We start from the raw sequence: 19,843 nt of genomic DNA, 5'->3' as shown, positions 1-19,843 counted from the left end.
TAGTTAATTTAGATTCTAAAAGGTAAGAGATAGAATAACACGTACACATACACACACATGCACATGCATTGGTATTAATGCCAATAATGTAAAGAAATTTCGATTTTGAAAATCGGACCCATAAAAATAACTCCTATACGTGAAAAGTATCGACAAACATATCGACAAATGATCTTATTTTGTTTTTTTCCCCTAAGAAAAACTAAGTTCGAAAATCTGCTGGTTCCAAAACGAAAATTAAATGATTGTTTTGCTGTATCTTAACACCCCTTGACTTTTTGATACACCCGATATGTGCAACAATTTTGCTCATGAAATAAATTTTATAAATATTTTTAATGAAATAAAACGTAATATATAATTAATGTTAATAGCATTTTTCCTGGCTCCAATGAAGCGTTAAATGTGATTGGTGGTGGTGAAAACCTTACATAGCAAAGTTGTTCTAGCGGGCTGGTGTGAAACCTTACGTGGCAAAGTTGTTTTAAAGTGGCAAATTAAAATGGTGTCACGTGTGGATATAATATTAGATTAATTACATTTTAATTTTTTTAAATTACAATCAGTTTGAAAATTCAAAGTACCTACAGTTTTAAGTTTTCACTTCTGTCGGTAGTCTTTATTTTTTTACCTTAGGATTGCATATATACCTTAAATACAAATGGTATAAAATTACTGTACATTATTATTATTTAATGAGAGTTTTCCTATTCTCTGTAAAAACGCTGATCAATTTTCCTATTATATTAATGGCATATTATATAAGTAAGTAAAATGTCATTTTGAACAACTAAATTTTACCACTTACCACTTTTGAAAAAAAAAAAAACGTTTATTGGACGCTATTTTGGATATTTCACTTCGGGTCTATATAGTCCAGGCAAAATTCGTCATTGAGAATGTTTAATTTTCATGCTCCTGAACGAAAAAGTACAAGTTAAGGTGGGATATCTGGCAGGATATTGTTTAAACTAATTTTTTAACAAATAAAGTAATATTGACCGAAAATATTTTATCTTCTAATTGGAGTCAAAATTCACAAAAAATGCTCTTAGACACTTTTCTCTAAACTCCAGTTTTCGATTAAAAAATTTGTAAAATTGGAAAAAACGGGATTTTTACGCTTTTCATCCCTCAAAAACTCTATGAAAAAAACAGATTTTTAATATATATAATATTTCTATTTGTAGTTTAAACCTTATTCAAAAACATGTAAAAATTTTGATTTTTTTGATTGTTAATCGTTAAGAAAGCGTGCGAAAAACCACCCAACAATAACGATATTCTGTTCTATACATGCTAGAAAGATGGGATTTTCATCGATCGACTCGAAATTAAGTCAAATTAACAGAAATATTCGAACAATTTCTTTTTCCCGAACGCAACACCCCGGAAAATTAGAAAAACTGATTTTGCGATATTCCTTGGGGTTGTGAAAAATCGATTGGTGAAAATCTCATCGTTCTAGCATGTACAGAACAGAAAATCTTTATTGTTGGGTTATTTCTCGCGCACTCACTTAACAATTAACAATCAAGCACTTAAAATACAATTACAACAAAAATTTTTGGGATGTTTGAGTAAATTTTACACTACAAATAAAATTTTATACATATTAAAAATCTGATTTTTTCATAGAGTTTTTAAGGGATGAAAATTGTAAAAATCCCGTTATTCAAATTTTACGAATTTTTTACTCAAGAACTTGAGGGTTTAGAGAAAAATGTTAAAACTTTGCTATATATAGTTTTAATTTATAAACTAAAATAAACAATGATTTTAAATTAAATTAAACTAGGTCGCAAAAATTAAATTTGAACGTGAAAAATATGAATATTCAATATTCAATACGTACGGAGATTTTACCTGTGTTTACTCTTCTATTTAATAAAAAAAAACTTTTAACAAAAAGAAAACCGACTTCAAAAGAAAAACTTATCCAAAACCAATTAATATGCACTAAAAAGTAAAAAAATAACGATAATATAATGTAGTTAAAATTATTATTATTTTTGGAGTCGGTGTCAGCCAAGGAAACAACTCTGACAGAACAGTTTGCCACATTAGGTTGACTGACACCGACTCCAAAAATAACAATAATTTTAACTACATTATATGATCGTTATTTTTTTCCTTTTTAGTGCATATTAATTTGTTTTCGATAAGTTTTTCTTTTGAAGTCGGTTTTCTTCTTGTTAAAAGTTTTTGTTTATTTTGTGATTTTTAGTAAATCTGAAGTACACTAACTAATTTATTAAAGTTATTCGTCTTCTTGTCATGTAAACTTAATGCAAATTTAAGACTTTTATGGTTATCTCATGGATGCCGTTGTCAGAACTGGACCAAAATGAAATGGGACCACACGGGAAGCTTTCGAATAGATAAAGAATCAACAAAATCGGTTCTCCCAGTCAAAAGTTCTGAAGTAACACACATTAAAAAAAAAAAAAAAAAAAAAAAAAAAATACAGTCAAATTGATAACCTCCTCCTTTTTTGATTGAAATCGGTTAAAAATAAAAAAAAACTTAGTGTAGGTATTATTAAAAAAGATGTTCAAAGTTTATATAAATAAATGCATTAGGAAAATTATTTTCGTAATGATACACAAAAGTATTTTAAAATTTCAAAATTTTATACCGTTATTAATTTTTATTTCGAATTAAAAATTTATAATGACATAAAGTTATTTTTGGGGGGTTTTCATGGTCACTGAATTTTAATCAGCGATTGAAAAATATGAAAATTCATAAAGCAGAGATGTTGTAAAATATATATCTACATTCAAAAAGTTTTAAAGAAAATATTTCGAATTATTTTTCTTTTAATTATATCACATTTTCTAACTGACTGATCGAGTATCGAACAGCTGAAACCGTGGGTGCAAGAAATTTTGCACAAACGTTCCTTGAAAGACATTAGTGTGGATTAAGCAGGGATTTTGTAAATAAATTCCCTATGTTGTAATACCTAAATATCTCGTTTAGTTAACCAATCAAATTAAATTGTATAGTTTGATGGAGGACAACAGATCGGATCTAGTTCTTCGGGTCTATTTAATAGCCAATTAAGATCTAAAACGGTAAGAGATAAAATAACACTTTAAATTATAAAGTTGATCCTCATAAAAATTCTAACAATTTTTTCGTAAAACGTTAGCTTTCGGAAGAAATGCGACTTAAAAATATGTCATTATTGCATTTAATCGAAAGAAAACATTTCTAATGGTGATCAATTTTAACATTTCCTACGATCGCGGTGGTTGACGTCGCAGTCAGCCACTAGTTTATTTTATAATATACTCCATTTGTCTTATAATGTTCACAATATACCATGTGTGTTTGTACCATCTAGGCATATACATATCTGTAGTATGACAGAATACATCCGTTTAGTAATGCATCTAAGCGAGAGGTATGATATACATGTGTTGTAAGACTACAGATACGATACGACAGATCTTCTGTTGTATGCATGCATAGAGTGGGAGTTTTGTTGCATACTTACTAATAATCTATAACTAAAAAACTCCCACTCTCCAAGCGTCTTCCAACTAATGTTCAATACACGTATATAATACCTCTCGCTTAGATGCATTACTAACCGGATGTATTCTGTCATACTACAGATATGTATATGCCTAGATGGTACAAACACACATGGTATCTTGGAGACAAAATAATGGAACACTTCCTTGTATATCAGATATATAGCCCAATAAAACGGTAGTTTGAAGTGGAAAGTTTTGGTGTAATTGTTTTGATTGGTTTATTGTATGTTTTTTGGGGTGCTGAACACGAATCTGAAGTTGTCCAACAAAAATTTGCTCGGCAAATATGAGAAATCATAAAAAAAACCACTAAAAATAATGTTTTTTTGGGGTTTTAAATTTGTAAAGTTGCTTCTGCGGAAATTTTGTAAAAAACCTTTTTTATATAAAATTAACACAAAAACAAATTTTATAATAACTAAGTCTGTCATAAACGTAATAGTATATAGATATTGGAAAAAAACCTATTTTCGGGATCTTTGATTTTTCATAGATCATTTCTTGCATCCGAATAAAAATATTCCAGATGAAAGAACTTCTCTTGGATTTTTTAAGTAAAAAACCTTGATTTGCCTGGGCTACTATTTCTAATAGAAAAAAATTTTAAGAATTGAAGTTTTCTAAATGTTTTTTCTTAATTACTTCTTTTCTGAAAACTACAATATCGTATTTTGATTTGAAATTTGATTAACTCCGCTAACACCAACGACCAATCCCTGATGCCAAATTTACATTTTTTTGGCATATTTTTAAAAAACGAGTAAAACACAGAAAGGAAATCAAAATTAAGTGAGTGTATAAACTATTTTTTCACCTGCAATGATGTAAAAATTGTTACGATTATAAAATTTAAATATAAATAAACTTTAGAAATTAAAGTATTTCTATATTTAATATTTAAAATTGTGATATTTAATTAATATAAACGTATTGTTGATAACCTTGATATTATTACAGTGCGTTCACTAAATCCTAGACCGGTAGTGTTCTCCAGAACAGAGACATGTGTGCACTTATGTATGCTTGTAAGAAATGATACTTAATACAGTACTTCAGTTAACCTAGCTATTGTGTTCATAGATGACACTTAATGCGTCATCTATCTATCCTTGTATATTGTGAGTGACATTTTGTTTATCGACTAACTTCATGATGTAAAAAAATTGTATCTAATTTCAACATGTAGTGTTCGCGTCACTCTGTGCGCACGCATCAAAACAATTCACTCTCGTCATTTTTTCATGTCGCGCTTGAAGAAGTACAACTTCAAAAACAAGATCCATACAAGAGTTAAAATTAATAGATAAAGTTAATGATGATGATCTTGATTCTAACCTTGTAAGTTAATGAACCCGATTTCTGGATTAGCACAAAATTTTACATTGAGGGTTTGTATTCACGACCCTCTAAATGTGAGTTTAGTAAACAAATTTTTATAATTGAATGTTTTTTTACCTTACTTTTTCATATTTTCAATTAATAAATCATTTTATTTATGGCAATTTGACTTCTAAACTGATCTTAAACTATCTAGTCGCATCAAGGAATATTTTTACTCGAAACTCCTCAATAGCAGCTCCGATTTTGATGTATCTTGATGTATCAACAAAAAGCCTAAATCGCTAATGTTATATATCATACTGATAGACCGGTCCGGTACTTATTGAACGCATTGTATAGAAAACCATAAAGTTAATCATAATTTTTTCGTTGTTTATTTTTATTATAGTAATTTTTGTTCAACAGTGTTATGTAATCAATTAACACATTGGATGTATAAATATGTGCGTTATTTTATTTATATAGTATATTAATATGGGCGGAGTCATCAAAAATTCATTTTCATTGCTTTAATTTTCATAACCCTATAAAGAACTTTTTTATACTTCGGCTTAAAGCGGCAAGAATATCTGAGAGTTAATTTGTTTACTAATAAACAGTTGATTTTTTTATCCGAAAAAACCTTCTAAGAGTAAAACTAGCAGTTTTTCTCTTTTTAAAGTTAAAATTCATTATTAGCATGTAAAAAACATATAAAACGATGTTTAACTTATCATTTTCCTTAAAAAAGGGCAAATTTTCATGATTGCCGCTTTCCACGTAAATATTGTGTAAAACTGACCCAAAAAACATATAGGACCTCATTTTGCGCTTGCTTTGTACGAAATAAAATTTGTAGAAAATACGTTTTTTCAAAAGCATGATAAGATTTTAAATAACGCCTTTTTTTACAAAATGGAGGCCAGGTGCAAAACGCCTAAAATATGGGAAAAATCGGTTTTTGACATGTTTTAAAAACGAAAATTTGGGGAGTGGTAAAATTTTTTACAATATGCAAGGGTTTACAAGAAGGCAGTTTCAATTTTCGAACGATATCAGTAAAATTTCAGTGCGATGATTATTTTAGATGATAAAAATCCAGAAGTGTCAATTTAGCTTGGAGAGTAAACAAACTTTCGAGTGATCTTAAAGAATTTAGGTGTATATAATAAAGAATTTTATATTAAATTTAGAGATAACATTTTTAACCTTTTCCGCCTTCTGAGCAAAGCAGCAAGGGAGTGATAAAAATTTTTGGGCAATATATATAGATTCCAAAACAAAAAAATTAAAGTTTTCAAATGAGCTATAATTTTTCCAAATTCGAAGATTTTTCGCAGAGATACAGCTGTATGAAAAATTTTGTGTTAAAAAAAATTTTCCTTTGATACTTTGGTTCTGTATATATTAAATATATCAAGGTATACTAAGCTTAGTCCCAAGTTTGTAACGCTTAAAAATATTGATGCTACGAGCAAAATTTTTGTATAGAGTTCATAAGATCCGGTTGTCTGTTTCAATGTCCATCCGTCCGACAACATGATCACTCAAAAACGAAAAGCGATATTCAGCTGAAATTTTATAGCGTGCTCAGGACGTTAAAAGTGAGGTTTAGTTCGTAAAAGCATAGATCAGTGGGGTCTTGGGTCCGTAGGATTTATCTGGTAAACCGTTAAAGATAGAATAAAATTATAAAAAAATTAACAACTTTTGTTTGAAACATTTTTTGCGCAAAGTTCATCATTCACCCGTGAGGGCGCAAATTCTATAGTATGTATTATATAGGAATATCAGCTATGTGTATGACATGTACGTATAAGTGGCTTTCTAAGAATGGCTATCTTCCTTTACTTATGTCGTAAAATCGATTGCGTAAGCAACATATAGCCTATACATGGTATTTTAACAATTAACTCAGTCAATCATTCAATATTCCTTATTCCGAATCATCATATTGAAAAGTTTGATCTTGTCTATATTTTCTGTAAAATGAATGGCTATTTCCTTAATAATTTTTATCTTTAGTATATTTCGTCCACTTTGTGGCTTGATTAAAAATGCAAATACCATAATCGTATTTTCTCGTTATACCGGATTTAAAGACGTGTGACTTTCTCTGGTAAAATGAAAAACATACATTTATTCTGTTGATAATACCATTTTGACATGTTGTCACATTGTATGAGTTCGTGTAGGAATTAAATTATTAATATATAAAAAATAATATATTTTCTCAATATTTATTTATTTAAATTTTCGTAGTTGTAAATTTTACTAGATTTATTTAATATAAAATATTTTAAAAGAAAATTGTATATAAACGCCACATACCCTCCATATGCGTGTACGTATACCACTTAAAAACTCCATTAACCATTTTCCTAAAAATAAGAAATATTCATGAAATTTAAATTTGGTTAAAATATTTTTTTCCTGTAACTTTATTGGCTGGACATTTCAACTAAACCAGTATTTTAGTAATAAATATCGTTTTAGTTTTAAAAACCTTTTGGTTTTAAATTTTTAAAACGGAAATTAAAATTTTAAAACGTGACGTCTAGTATGTAGCTTATCAGGCTTGTTTACATACCTACTGTATGGTATTAATTACTTATATTTTGTATTGTATTACCATGGATATATACTATAATTACTACATACGAGGGTATTACACCTGTAGTAAACAGTACATTGAACTGTCACCAATTGACAGGTCACATATTAATAAGTCATCAACAGACAGCGCCAGAAGCACCAGCTTTCAAATAGATAAAGAATCATCAAAATCGGTTCAACCAGTCGAAAGTTCTGCAGTAACACGAAAGGTTTGAAGTCGGTTAAAAAATACTTTTTTTGATTTTGTTTTTAAGTGTGATAATTACAATTATAAAATGGCTTATAAATCCTGTTCAGATGATAATACACGAGTAATTAAACATAAAAGATAATGAGATATTATTTAAATAAAGAATATAAAAAAAATTTGTTTGTATAATGAAAATAATTTGAAATTATGACTATTTCCGTCGCTAATTTCAGTTCTGCACGCAACGAATATACGATTCATAAGATTCAGTTTCAGCTCCACAATAAAACTTCAAATAAACATAATAAAAATGTTTATGCGGTAAGTTTAGTTATGTGATTATTTTTATTTTATTTCAATATTATTTTTGTTCTGAAGTATTATTTACTTAATTTAAAATTTACGGTCCGTATCTAAAAGTGAAACATCTTTATTCGAATCATATGCGAATATTAGGTATCAAATTTAGAAATTTGGATTGAGATATTTTCGAATGCATACGGCCATTTTATCTGTGCCGACTCTTATTTATTCGCAGGGTTTTATTTCAAACACTGCACTGTATGTTAGAAGTAAAGTTAAGTTTATGGTAAATTTTGTATACTACGCTTAAAATTTCGAGAATTTTATCTGTCTAGTCTAGACTACTAAGAAAATTAGATCACGGAAAAGTGTAATGATTTCTGTTGAATATAATACGGTGTTTGATAATTCGATATCCACCATCAAGAAGCTTATACTTGAACTCATTTGCAACAAATTTGACCAACAAACGGCTCTCGAGTTGGATCACTTTTTAAGTTTTTTTATATGTTCCACATTTTTTTTTTGCGAAAAAAACCTAGCAAAAAATTATAAACCTTGCTGTGTCTTTCACAAAAACTTACTCATATCATGCTTTCCAAAAATATATAAATATTGACTGCTTTTCCCCAGAATATCCCCAAAAAACGACGAAAATACATTTAAATGGATGGGTAGGTATAATAAATTAAAACGGGGTAGCTGAAATTATTTTTTTAATTTTATTTTATCTACGTCCGTGAGATAAGAAGTACTTTTTTCACTCAGTATGTGTGGGAAAAAACGCTGTAAAATCTCAATGTTACTAACACTTGCAGTACCCTACAACTGAATACCGTATGTCCATAAAGGTTTCAAAATACCTTTATGGACATACACTGATAGCTTATTTTCGAGCGATAATTTAGAGTTACGATTTAGCAACCACAAATATTTATTAAATTGAATATTTAATTGTTTTCTTTTGACCCTATATGTTTTCGCATACCTAGATGTTAGACATCTTTGTTTTCTTGAAGTATAACGCCATTTAAAGTAACTGGAGGACAGATTTCCCTGCGTAAGGTGAAGGTGACTTGGACCGATTTTTCGCCACTTATGTAGCCACTATTGAATTTGGTTTAGACTCAATTGACGTTTTTTCGATGCTATATTTGGATCCGACTCTGATACTAGAATTGCCGTATCATCTGCAAAAGTAGCAGTAATATTTTCATCTTTCACAGATCGAGTGGATAAATAAGGTACAAAATTGGAGCTAGAACGTTTCCCTGAGGAACTCCAGCTAGAATAGGGCATATATCCGATAGTTGATTTTGAAACCTTACTTGATAATATCTGTCAGTTAAATATGATTTTAAGATGAGATAATATCAATCTGGAATGCTTTTTTTTCAATTTATATAATAATTCAGGATACCATAATTTTTCGAAAGCTTGGCTGATATCAAGAAACGACGCGTACAATATTTTTTTTAGATAGAATCGGTAGGAGAGTTATTAGCCTGTGGGAAGTAACCTCGTGTATAAGTTTCCTTGGTTTTTGTATCATGATAATTTCGACTACTTTCCAGATTTGAGGAAAGTATTTTAGGCGCAAGATGGAGTTGAAGATAGTACCTACATATCCTGATAATGTTTCTTTTTGACAACTCTCGAAAAAATCGAGCAGTTACAACATCATAGTCGGGAGCCTTTTTATTATTGATATTCCAAATTAACCGTTCATTTGATTTCTTTAAACAATAGGGAGGGATAACTGTGAGGAAGCATCCAGAAAAATGGCTTCCTCTTTATTTTAGATTATCTCCAGGATTTTGCTGAAATATTTCGGATTAACTGTCGGAAAACAAGTCAGCCTTTTTCTTTAGAACTTTTAGACCAGCTTCCATTAATACGACGAAGAGGTGGTATAGGCTTTTGAGGTTATTTACAGCGCCTCGTAACTTTTCAGAGTGAATAGTCTGTAGCACCTGTAGGTGATAAATTTTCGCTTGAATAGCTTCTTTAATTCCTCCAAAAGTCGTTGTAAATTTTGGGCAGCCCTGTTAAATGAGTTTTTATCTCTAGGGTATCTTGTTTGCTGCCAGTTTCTTCTTAATTTCCGCTTTTCGAGAATTAGGTTCCGTACAGCATAGGATTGAGTAGTGTTAGCTCTACTCTTGTTAGCGATAATTTAAATGCAGCTGATTGTACAGTTTGTGTAAAACACAACAGTTTGTGTGTATTTAACGCCAATAACTAGGAAAGTATTGACTTTTCGAAATATACTTAAGGATGTATGAGCATGACAACAATGTTTGATTTAAAGGCTCAAAATTTGTTTGTAGGTAGTCTTTTACTCAAAGAATATGTGGTTAAAATTTCAGCTTAGGTAACCGTGCAAATTTTTAAGAAAAAAGTCATTAAAAATCGATATAAAATACATTGGCTCTTATGGAGGAATCTCAAAAAACGACATATTTTGGAAGTTTTTGATAATTTTCATTTGGAATGAATGAAAACAAATTTAAAAAAAACTTTTTAATAGAAAGTAAACATATTAGCAATGAATTAGAAAAGAAAAAAACTAAGTGTCACCGTCCATATAAGGGATGTAAGAGCAGGGTAGATTAAGGGTTGAAATTATTTTTATCTTATTTCAACTTTGATGATGAATTTTGTTATAACTTCATGAATGTAGACGAAAAATAAGAATAAAATTTTTCGATATGTGTCTTGGTTTACGAAATATCGAAAGCTAAATAATTAAAAAAAATTTTCAATTTTCGATATTTTGAAAATTAAGCCAGATATCGAAAAATTTTATTCTTACTTTTCGTCTTATATCGTCAAGTAATAATATAAATTTATCATCAAAATTGAAAATATATATTTTTAAATTTGTGCCCCCACTACCATGCTCATACATCCTTAAATGACACTTTTTACTTAGATTTCATCGCCGTATTGATTTCCGTTGCCATTTCCAACATATATTTTTCTACGTCCTAGAAAAGGTGATTAGCACCCTCTGAGCAAAAGCCCCACTAGGCACCATATAACTTTTGATATAGAGAGTATACAAAGGTTTATACCACATTTTCATCGAAATTGGTGCTATAGGTCAAAATTTATAGATTTCGTCTTTTTTCTCCTCGTTTATTATGGTATATGCAGATATTATGACATTGTAGATACACCAAAACGTAAAGAAATTACAAAATATTCCATTTTGATTTTCATGATGGCAACAAAAACTTTCTATCAAAGTTAATAATATGGATTCTGTAAAATTTTCAGTAATTTTGACTAAGGGGTGAGTACGATTGATTAGTACTATTAGTCGTACATGTATACCCGATATAATATGTAGCTTATTGATTTTGTACCTATTCATTACTGACCAAGTGTGTTTATATCACACTTGTACAAATATGATATGTATACAATTATAATACATTGTTTGTTTCTACCTTATAGGCATTCCTCCATTGTTTATTAGGGTTCCGTCATCAAATATGAAAAAAGGGATCAATGAAAATTTCACCATTTTCGTCTGTATACACAAATAAAATTTTCTCTAAAATCTGCCTGTTTCGTTGGGTAGTTCTTCAGACAATCGTGAATTTTTGTTTGTTGCATAACTCGTTTATTTTTAATTTTACGCGAAAAATAACAATAAAGTTGTTAGAAACTAAATTTCCTATAATTTTGATATCGTCAATTTTTTTCTAGGATCGATATTTTTCGATTTCGATCCTAAAAGAAGTGGGGTGAGTTTTTGTTTATTGAAGAACTTGTTTATTTTTAATTTTACACGAAAAATGGTAATTACCAAAGTTGTTTAGAATAAAATTTCTTACAATTTTGGTCTTCATCAATTTTTGCCTAGGATCGATTATTCTGTAAGGTTCATATTTTTGTGACGCACGCTTACGGTTAAGGGAAAGAGGGGTGTAAATGAATTGAAAAACTTTTGCAATGGAAAAAATGAAATGTATTTTCTTTCACTAATACATTTTTGAAAAGCCTTCAAAATTCAAATTATGTTCGTTTGGAACATGTTGTCGATGGTTCGGCCAAGTTTGGGCCAGCTGAGTCTTCATCACTCTTATAGATGACTTCGTTCAGAAGCTAAAGAGTGTCGGGGTGAATCCTTCTGATACTAAGTCCGAAAAAAAATATCAATCTTAGGGAAAAATTGATGAGAATCAAAATTGTAGGAATAAACAAGTAATGCAATAAACAAAAATTCACAACCACCTCTTTTAGGTCTAAATCGAAAATATTGATTCTAAAAAAAAAAAATTTATGCGGTCCAAAATTGTAGGAAATTCAATTTTAAATAACTTTAGTGATAACCATTTTTCGTGTAAAATTGAAAATAAACGAGTTATTCAATAAACAAAAATGCAAACTGTCTCAAAACAGGGTTTGAAAATATATAATACTTATTAAATGACGTCACAGGTCAGTAGCCAATAAAAATCGTTTAAAATTATTTCAAATATCGTGACTCTTTAACAATTTTTTTCATAGTATTTTATTTTCAAAATTGCGCAATTTTCCAGTTACAGGATCTATCCGACCTAATTTTCATAAAAAATTAACAAAAAGCTTTTCAATTTTTCATGAAAAATTAGGGAATCTTCAGTTTCTTGGTGTATGCATATTTTAAACCTTGCCGTTTTTAATTACTTCACAATTTTTCCATTTATATATCTCAATTTAGCCATATTTAATATTTTACATTAATCCAATTAAATTATAAATTTTTCAATGCTATAATAGGTATTAGCAATTTTGTTGAAGGGTAGGACTAATGATGTCAGTATGCGTATGACAGGTGTAAGTGTTTGAAATAATTTATATGTATTATGGATTTACCGATCATTTATTATTTACTGTATGTATTATTGTTTTCATGCAAAGTGTGATATAAATTATTTAAATCGCGAAAAGTGAAGTAATCAATTTAACATTATTGAGAGAAATTTATTGATTTCATCACGAAAAATAAAATAGAAAATTTTATGTTAATAATGGTCATAGACGCGGTAGGTTTTTAATAATAGAAACGTATAAATGTGAATAATATCCATTTTTAAATTCATATAAATTTCATTTTATGCATGCTATTTTATTATGTATTTTATTTATGGCATTTATTAATCATTGGCGCACATAACTTTTTGATACTCTCGCTATAGAATTTTTGATAGAATTTTAGTTAAAAGGGGGTCGTTTATATATTACATCAGGTTAACACCTACAAGTATGTAGTATTCAATTTGATCAACATAACAATAAATTTGAATAAAGTTTACCCATTTAAACTTGTTTAGGGCTCTTCTTCGAATTGCAAAAAAATTAGCTATTTGATACAGGTATGGTTTTTTGATTACTATAAGGTAAAGCAGATATTTATATATAGGATATTAAGATTGACAAAAATGACGACTATAAAAATTGTTTAAGCTATCACCTAGAATAACCGTAAATGTAGCGGGCAGAACTATAAATGGAGAAATTACTTAAAAGCTACTCAATTCAGAGCAAATATAACTGTAACATGCAACGACTATACTCATATTGGTACATTACTATGTTATACATGTAATTTTGTAAAATTTATATCTGCTTATAATCCAATTAATCTGCGAAACGGGTGGCAAAATACGTTGTTATAGAAGAAAACAAGCCAAGAAACATTGCGTTTTTTTTGTTTACGGCTAATAAATGGCTAAATTAGCCGAAAAAATTTGCAAAAGTCAAAAAAATAGTTTTCTTGCGATTAAAAAAAGTTGACGTCCAATGAAAAACAAATTAAATGGGGAAGTTCTAAATCCCAAACAAATCTATCGATTGACGTCTGGTAAGTACGATTTGGATGCGGCGAAAATAGGCGATTTTACGTAAGGTGTTTTTTTTTAAATGCGATATTTCGAAAAATTCTCTAAATGTTTTGCTAAAGAAAAAATCTGAAAATTTGTGAACCTATTACTCATAACTTCTCCATGAAAAAGAAAAAAGTTATAAACAAATCTAAAAACGACTATTTTTGCTCATTTTTTCAAGTTTTCTCGGCACCTATCTCGCATTCAAATCGGATTTACCAGACGTCAATCGTTAGGATTTTTTGAGATCTAGAACTTCCCCATTTAATGTTTCCGATCCCCCTGTTTATTACGAAAATAATTTTAAAATGTGGCGCTAATAACCCTTCATCTAATCCCGAAAGAAAATTTTGGTAAAATCTGGCTGTTTTGCCATCAACCCTGCATTTGTCCTATGAGAGAAAATGTTCCATATCGACACAGGAGCTTATTTACCTCGCGGCAGAAAGTTAGGGTTCATGGATTTTTTAATGTGCAATATCCAAGAATAGTAGAAGTCCTTCCTTCCCCTGGCAAAATACATCAATAATAATAGAAAACAGAAACGAATTGAAATATTCTTAGGAGTGTTTGTTTAAGTAAAAGTTTAATAAAACAATTGTTTATTTACAAATAATATTGATTTTAAAGTCAAATAATATCATCAATAACATGAATTTATTATTATTAAAACAATATCAATAAAATAATTAATTATTACTGAAAAGAAATTATATTATTATAGTATTATAGCTATTATTATTGTTGTTTGTTGTACTTGCCTTCCAACTACAAGAATCGTAGATGAAATAATTATATATACAGAATGTCAAGGAGGAATGAACGATACTTCAGAAGTTTACTCTACATATGAAAATAACAGGGTTCGAAAATATCCGATATTTATTATAAATATCAAAATATCGGATATTTTCGATATATATGCGATATAATATATCAAAATTTTGATATTTAAAAAAACTAAAATGTTTTAAAGGTTTTATTTACTTAGGTACTTCAAATCAGACAAATGAAACCAAAGCATAAAAAACATAAAATATTCTTCTAGATCAGGCAAAATCAATTAAAAATAATAACATTTTTATAAATAGAAATCAACTTTAAAACAAAAAACAATTTTATAAATTGTTATCAGTCAATGGTCATACCTACACTTAGGCAACAAAACAATAAACATTACAAATAATAACTCTAGAGTATAATCAGTCTTTTAATTATTAAATCAGTTATCAGTCATTCGTAATAAACTGTTAATTATAAAAAAAAAAAATGTCGTTTCATAATTGTGCTTGGTTTGACTGCAAGGAAGATAAAGCTAGATCATCTTCCGATTCTGAATCTTACTTAAACTTACTCTTTAGTAACGAACTTTTTCTGACACGACACGATTTGAGCTTAGTACTAGTAGGTTTTAATTCTACTCCAATGCCATCAAAATTTGGGAAGTAGAAATACGGTAACAAACGCCAAAAATTACTAAATCATTAAATTTTTTAAAATCATTTTTGTATTGATATATATCATAAAAATTCACGTGATATATATCGGATATATATCATGATATATATCCATTGATATATATCCTCGAACCCTGGAAAATAATGTAAGAAAGATGCTCTTATCTGTTTGCGTTTTATTTTCAAGTTATAACACTCACTGGTATAGAATTTCGACCAGATAGAATTATCAAAAAAAATACGTAATTTTAGGTACTTAGATACTATAGGTATCTCCGCGAAATAGCATTTTTCATTTTTTTAAAGAATGTAGCTCAATATTTATCTCCTACCAGTTTGAAAGGTGGGAAAACATTCTTAATTTATTTTTATGAGCTTAGAAAGAAAAATATTTAGCATGAAAACCATTGACAAGCATGTTAACATAAATAATTGTTTAAATAAATAAACAATTGTTTCCTCTGAAAAAAACGCTACTCAGAATTGTTGTACTAATTTTGAGCTATTAACTGAAAAAGCGAAAATGAAACTTTTAAATTTAAATTACTGTATCTTCTGGAATTATGATTGCTGATAGAATTCTACTGGATATCATTCGAGAGCTGAGAGAGTATTTTGTGACGTTCTTCATTTTTCTAAAGAATCGTATATAACACATCTAGAGAGTAAAAGTAAAGAATGTCTCATATTTCATGTTCATCGCCCGAGGCGAAGTCGAGGGTGCTAAACACGAGATCTGAGACATTCTTTACTTGCTCCCGTGGTGTGTATATTATTTTCCTGGATGAGGGTGGAAAGCGGCATAACTTTTAATACAGCGGGAAGAAGTAGAAATAATTTTTTCCCGTCCAATTTTTGTTAAAAAAAACAGTACATTATTTTAGTTCTTTGATATGTTGTTTGCAATTTATAGCAATGTTAAATTCAAGTTTTCGACCTCGGCAAACGACCGGATCAATCCGAAAAATAAGAAAAACCTCCAAAATTTTAACCTTATTTCAGTTTTTTCAAATTTTGACTTGGAAGGACTGGTTTTCATCGAAAACTGTTGGAATTATTTTTAAAGAAGGTTAAATTTGCAACAATTGAAGATCAAGGTAATTTTTATCGGACCGATAGTTTCCGAGATGAAGCTTTTCAAATTTTGTCGATTTTTCGCAAATTTTCATCTTGTAAACAAAAGTTTAAATTTAAAAAATGTTCTTTATAAAAAAATAAGCAAATTTTGTTTGAAACATTTTTTCAAAACATCACTGTTTACTCGTAAATGCGCAAATTAGGACAAAATTTTGTCCAAAAGTATAAAAAATAGGGAGTGGAAAATTTGTAGGTAGTTTTAACTAGTGGTCTTGTAAAACATTAAAAAAAAGAAAAACAATTCTAGAAAATACTTTTTTGAAAATTTTCGAAAACCAATGATCCTTACGAAAAAATGTTCTAAACAAAAGTTGTTTATTTTTTTATAAGAAACCTTTTTTTACATTTAAACTTTGTTCTAGCTCTAACGGTTAGCAAGATGAAGTTTTGCGTAAAATCGTGCAACTTGAAAAAATAGACAAACTTTGAAAAGCTATATCTCCGAAACTGCTGGTCCTATAAAAACCGAAAATTTCACTTTCTTTAAAAATAAATACTACAATGTTTGAGGAAAAATCAGTCGTGTCAGGTCCAAATCGCCAAAAAGTGAAATAAGGTTAAAATTTTCGAGGTTTTCCTTTTTTTATGGGCATGATCCCGTCGTTTGCCCAGTTCTAAAAATTGGATTTATTATTGCCTTTACATTGAAAACAACATATCAAAAAAACAAAAAAACCTGATTTGATGCAAGTCGCTTTTCATGTATAATTTGATTGAATGACATCACTGGGACCAAATATAAATAATTCTATAATTTACCTATTGGGTTTCGTGATTATAGCAAAATGATGGAATAATAGCTAACAGTAGTAGCGGAAATTTAGTTTTTTGATATTTCTATACAAGAAAAATTGTCGAGAAATTGCGGTTTGATATTACATGAATGATTTGCCCAGGTGCTTTAAAGACAACTTGATTAGAACTATAGATCCATAAATTTTCTACACAATGGGTTGTTTCGTTTTCTCTAGGCCTAAAAAATAACGAAAGAAGACACATCAGTTAAAAATGTTAAAAGTAATACCGCAAAAGTAAATGATTTCGATTTCACGGTTAATAGTTCGCTCAAAGAAATTCGTACGCAACGATGAATAGCATTATTTCAAAAATAATTTTTGTACTCGCCGTTCACGTTTAAAATGTAAACTTTTTTCCAACCTTTCAACCCTCGACGCAGAACAGGAATGGATTATAATTAATTTCGAGCTACATTTTTAAACAGTTGAAAAGTATTTGCTTTGGGAATAACTGTATGGTATTGCATCCACTCTCGCAGTTACAATAATTCCTCCCGATTCACTCTGTGTATGAATTTACCCTTTTATTATAACATTAACCTCCTATTGTTTACTGTTTTGAATTAGATAATAACAATAAAACAATTGTAACAGAAATGATGATCTGGCAAGAATCAATCAATGATTAATTATTGTTGTCAACTTTATCCCTTCAATTCAATTCAATATATATCTAATTCAATTCAATTTTTATTGGATGATATATTCATTATGTTCCATATATTAATCAAGCGTTGTAGTAAGAAAGTCTTATAGAAACCTGAGCATGTTAGCTTTAAATGATTACTCGATTATTAGTTAACAAAATCAGGCGTGGATCCAACCCTCAAAAAAGGTGACACCCGAAAATTGGCCGAATGTGAGCCGAAGTATGAATTAGCTCATGATCGATACAGTGCATTCCTACAAAAGAGATGTTTACAAAATATATGACGCCCTGACCAATAATTTGTATAGTGTATTGGTCCACCTGGACAAAGCCGTGGGGCGATCACTAGTAATTTAATAAACCTGTAAGAGGTTAGTTTGTTCGCTCACAAAAATTACAAAAGTAAATGGGTGTTTGTTTGCACAGTGTCGTCGCATTTAGACTCTAAACGACTGAACAAATGTTGATGAAATTTTTACCAAAATCCAAAATTATCAAGGATTTTTCGATTTATGACAAAGTTGCGTTCGTCGCTCGAGGTTACAAACTTGGATTATTCATTGGAATAACATCATAAACAAGTCTGCGAAAATCAGAATTGCCGAATTTGATGCAGACTGTAATGTATAAAGTTACTGTAATATTATGGATTAGAAAAATTCTGAAGCCGAATTCGAATTCAGCATTCAAAAAACTTTTCAAAATAACCTATCGCACCAATGATACAAAAAAATTTTGTCGACCAGTGTAATGGATTAATTTAGCCTTATTTTTGTGAAAATTGTCATAATCAATCTGAATTTACATGTTTTTAGCAAAAAAACAGTTTTTGTCTTCTCTATTACAAAAATATTGAAGTGAAAAGTTGTTTTCATTACAAATAAATAGATCATTAATTTTCATAATAATTTTAATTAAGTAAACCTTATAACTTGAATACAAAATAATAATAATACTTAACGACTTTCATTTTAAAATGACATTCATTTTAAAACAAAAACAATACCATTCTATACATTATACTGAAAGTTTCATTAATTATATTTTTAACATAACAGGAATAATCTTTTGTTTTGAATGATAAATCTATATATATAAAAAGAGAGTGTTTGTTTGTATGTCCCCGATTTTCCCTAAAACTAACCATTGACCTTCGGTAGGGGATTATGTCATTGGGTAGCCCTTAGGCTCCCATTCTGAATAAGGGAGCTTGGTGGGGGTGGAATTAAAAATGATCTAGAAATTCATAGAAAATAGATTAAAAAAATAGTTCTAATAGTACAATAGGCCCCACTGTCAATAGTACAATTTTCACTAGATGGCGCTACTGGCGCAAATGTCTTTCGATTTTTCTCGAAAATTCTGGAATGTTCCATGGATTTCTATCGAATTTTCTAGAATTTTCTCGAACATTCTGGAATGTTCTATGGATTTCTATAGAATTTTCTAGAACTTTCTCGAATATTCTCGAATGTTGTATGGATTTTTATTGAATTTTATCAAACTTTCTCGAACAATCTGGAATGTTCCATGGGTTTCTGTCGAATTTTCTAGAATTTTCTCGAACATTCTGGAATGTTCTATGGATTTCTATCGAATTTTCTAGAATTTTCTCGAACATTCTGGAATGTCGATGGATTTCTATCGAATTTTCTAGAACTTTCTCGATTATTCTGGAATGTTCCATGGGTTTCTATCGATCTTTCCCTTACTTTTCCGTACACACAGAGAGTGTAGACATAATATTGGGATCGGCCAAAAAAATCTTACTGTTCCGTACACACAGAGAGAATTAAAAAAAAAAGTCTTTCATTTAACAATTTTGATATTTAAATGTGCAAAAACAACCCAGCGAAGCGGGTTTAACAGCTAGTATTTTACAATTAGTTTTGAATTGGTTTTTTAATCCCTTTAGTCCATTGAAATGATACCTTTTATTTGGCTGGG

The sequence above is a fragment of the Chrysoperla carnea genome, chromosome 1, assembly GCF_905475395.1.
Source record: "Chrysoperla carnea chromosome 1, inChrCarn1.1, whole genome shotgun sequence".
NCBI classification, from domain to species: Eukaryota; Metazoa; Arthropoda; class Insecta; order Neuroptera; family Chrysopidae; genus Chrysoperla; species Chrysoperla carnea.
Note: the sequence above shows the minus strand (reverse complement) of the source record.